Source organism: Eutrigla gurnardus, assembly GCF_963514095.1.
Source record: "Eutrigla gurnardus genome assembly, chromosome: 4".
NCBI lineage: Eukaryota > Metazoa > Chordata > Actinopteri > Perciformes > Triglidae > Eutrigla > Eutrigla gurnardus.
This window is the reverse complement of record NC_139918.1, coordinates 25614668-25618513: the sequence shown is the minus strand read 5'-3', so window position 1 is coordinate 25618513 and position 3846 is coordinate 25614668.

Sequence of the window (3846 nt, the reverse complement as noted above, 5' to 3'; positions counted from 1 at the left end):
ATCCTGTATCAGTTAACACCGACGCCCCACCCTCACACACACACACACACACTCACGCCTCACACTCCTCTTCTTCTTCTTCTTCGTCTTCTTCTTCTTCTTCTTCTCTGCTCACTTTGCTGTCACAAGATTTATTGCATTCCTCCGGCAGAGCATTTCTTAAATTACAGGTTTGAAAGTTCCTTAGTCACGAAGGCAGAAGATGAGGACGACGATGATGTGTGTGTGTGTGTGTGTGTGTGTGTGTGTGTGTGTGTGTGTGTGTGTGTGTGTGTGTTTGTACATGTGTGTGATTCACTCCTCTGTTTCCTATTGTGTCTGTGGCTTTGCAGGAGTCATTAGGGCTGTCTCTTGTGGCCTAATGATGTGTGTGTGTGTGTGTGTGTGTGTGTGCGTGTGTGTGTACATGTGTGTGTGTGTGTGTCTTGTCTTCCATCTCTCCTGTCCATTAGATGTGCTTGTCAGTTCGAGGACATGTTTGTGATTATTCCTGAAGTGATGACGGCTACTAATGTGGCTTTTAACTCTAAACTACATCCGCGTCCCTGAAGTCTATTAAATAATAATATAATAATAATTAAGTCTATTAAAGCCGCGTTTAGAATAAGAATAGTCATGAACTCTTGAAAGTACAACAGAAAAATTATTATTATTATTTTTACATAAAGCATTTTTGGTCAATTTGATTTATTTTGCACATCAAGATCAGTTCATGTTCAGCCTGTGAAAAATAACAATATAACCAACAATAATAACCCTGATGATGTTATTATTGGATGTAACATTTTCCAACCTGGTCTCCTATCCTATTCATTGATAATTGCTTTTTGATAAACACCGTTTTTCCCACAATGCAATGCACAAAAAAAGCCTCTTACTGCTGGAAACATCTAGATTGTGTGTTTTAGTGCGACGGCTCCTCCTCCAATCCAAAGATCGTAGAAATCCAACCTTTAGGAGAACGTTGATCCATCGTTTTAACTTGAGCGTGTCATCGTTTCTCCTGACGTGAAGTTAATGGATTAATTCTCATTCTTTTGTAAAAGTAACGGCAGCGATAATTAATGTGCACGGTGACTTTGGGGTTTCGGTTACTCCTGCAAAAACAAGGAAGGCGACTGGTTTCCATAAATGTGGGTCCTGGGCTGAAAAACTAAAAGGATTCTTTCCGTGAACTCGACCCTGAATCGTGTTTCACACGACGTGGCTTCACCTCCCAGACGTACGTCATACGTCGTCGCCGTCTCACCTGTGAACACCTTCTCGTCGCTTCGTTCCCGTTTAGTGCTTCTTGAACCGAGCCGTCGATGTGAAGGTGAAAGACTTCGTGTGTCACGTGACTTCAGGGCTAAAAAAAAACAAGTGTTGCGGTTCACATTGTCCGTGCTCTTTGTCTTGGCTGTGTTAACCTTTTTTAGCGGGCTCACACTCTGACCTCTCCCTTCAACCACATGATGAGATCTGGCAGCCGGGTGTGTTTGGGTAGAGGCTTGTGTATTTACTCAAGGACCCCCGGAGTCCCTCAACACAACGCCACCGCCGCCCGACCCCGCCTTCCAAAGCATACATGTGTGTGTACGTGAACACACACGTGTGTTTTAACGTTTTACCTGAGTGTGTGTGAGAGCATTGTTAATCCTCCGCCACACAAAACTAATCAACGTGTGCACACATGCGTACACAAATGTGCATGTTTGCTTTGCAGATCTGGAGATCAGATGTCGAGCCGCAGATCGTATCTCAGGTCTGTCTGTCTCTGCAGAAGATGTTCATCTAATTATGCATCTCTGGAACACCAGAGAAGAAGAGAAGAGAATATTCTATGCAGATTGTCACCAGCTGATGTTGTCGGTTGCTGAATTTAGTTTTTAACAAGGATGTATTTTAATAAATGAAGATGCTCTTTTACATCTGCACCGTACAACGGTGTATTACTAGCAAAAGAATAATAATAAAAAACGGAGCCAAGAGAGGGGGGCAATATCAATAATCAGCAAAAAAAAAAAAAAGTTTGCTACTTTAGAAAGTGGCAAATTTGGGAGTTTACGATGCTAACAACCAGCATTTATCCGAGCTAACTTCCCGTGAATGTACATTTATGCCTCGTTAAGGTCCTTAGGGTGATGATGTTGATAGTTATTGTTGGTTTTATTCATATGAGGCCAAACTGTCATCTTATGGGTGTTTATTGATCGGTTGGGCTAAGATGCTAGCGGTGGCTTTCACTTGTTGTCGTAGCAACATCAAACATCCAGTGTTAGCCTTCATGGGTAATTAAACTTGCATATTTGCCGCTTTTCTCTATGAATATTGCCCCCCCTCTCTCTGCTCCTTTTCTTTTTTTCTTTTTTTATATTTTGTGTCAAACTTCTCCGGTTTCTGTCCTCGTGTGTGTTCTTACATTTCTGTGCAAAGTGAATCCTAGAAGAAAAAAAAAAATCCCATTTTTTTCCGGACATTAACGTCTTTTCACATCCGAGTCTGGGACGGGACCCAAACCAGGTCGAGGGGAATTCCAATGGGTGTCAACGTTTGGTGCTTTTTCGTTAGTTTTCTGAATAAAATCCAGCTGGTTGGTTTAATATTCTCCCAAATCATATCCATCATATTTCCCCACACTTTGAACAAGTGTTGTTTGAGGTGTTGACCTCTTCCCTGAACACGACGCAGGTGAAGTGAATTTTGTTTTTGGTGCAACTTTTTCCAGTTAGCCTTCGATAATCCAAACATCCCAAAAAAAAAAAGCCTGACTTTCGTTTTTGTTGGAAGCACAGAAGCTGCGATGAACGCGGTCCAAAGTAAAGTCTGAGGATCATCTAAAGTTAGATAATGTTGGGAAGGAAGTGTTCGACCCCGTCCTCGTCTGTGATTTATGAAGTGAGATGTGGACTTAAAGAAACTACACAGGTTGTTTTTTTAAACAGCAGAAGAAAATGTGCGAACCGAATAATCTGGCAAACGTTTCTCTGACATTTCCAAGTCGAATAATGGAAAAAAAACTTGATTACGACGAGAAGCGGGTTCGTTAGCAGGTCAGCCGTTATTTACTCGATCAAACTGAAGCCAAAACGTTTATTTGAGGTTTTAATGACGACTCCAAATATGTCACGCTGGAATTTGGGGGGGAAATTGTGTGTATATACATATATGATGGGGGGGGCAAACATGTTTCTGAGACATCCTGATTGATGATGGAGACGAATGTGCGATACATAGACAGACCCAGATGCACGGAGGAGGAGGAGGGGTTGGAGGGGGCGGAGTCTGAGTAGCTGGGTGGCTTCATGGCTTGAGGGCTGATCGTGGGTGAGCGAGAGTGAGACAGACAGAGGGAGAGAGAGGGAGCAGGCCACCCAAGTGGCAGTCAGTCACAAACCTGTGTGTGTTTGCTGCTGACCTCTACACATTAGCACAACACTTCCTCAATTTGTCTTCTGTGTTCTCCGGCCACAAATGAATTTCCTCCCTCCCTTTTTTTGTTTTTTCTTCTTCTTCTTCTTCTTCCACACACACACTACCTTTCAAGATGCTACACCCCCCCCCCCCCACACACACACACACACACACACTCACACACACACACACACACACACACACACACACACACACACACACACACACACACACACACACACACACACATCTCTAACTTAAACATCTGAAAACACACATACAAGTACAAACACTTTTTTTTTTTACAAGCTTTAGAGATACAACAGTTGCTTATGTTACCAACAAAGAGTGTGTTCACACACGGATAACAACCTCGGTGACACACACACACACACACACTGCCCCCCCCCCCCCCCCCCCCCAGCTAATTAACTAAACATCGACCCGGTTGGC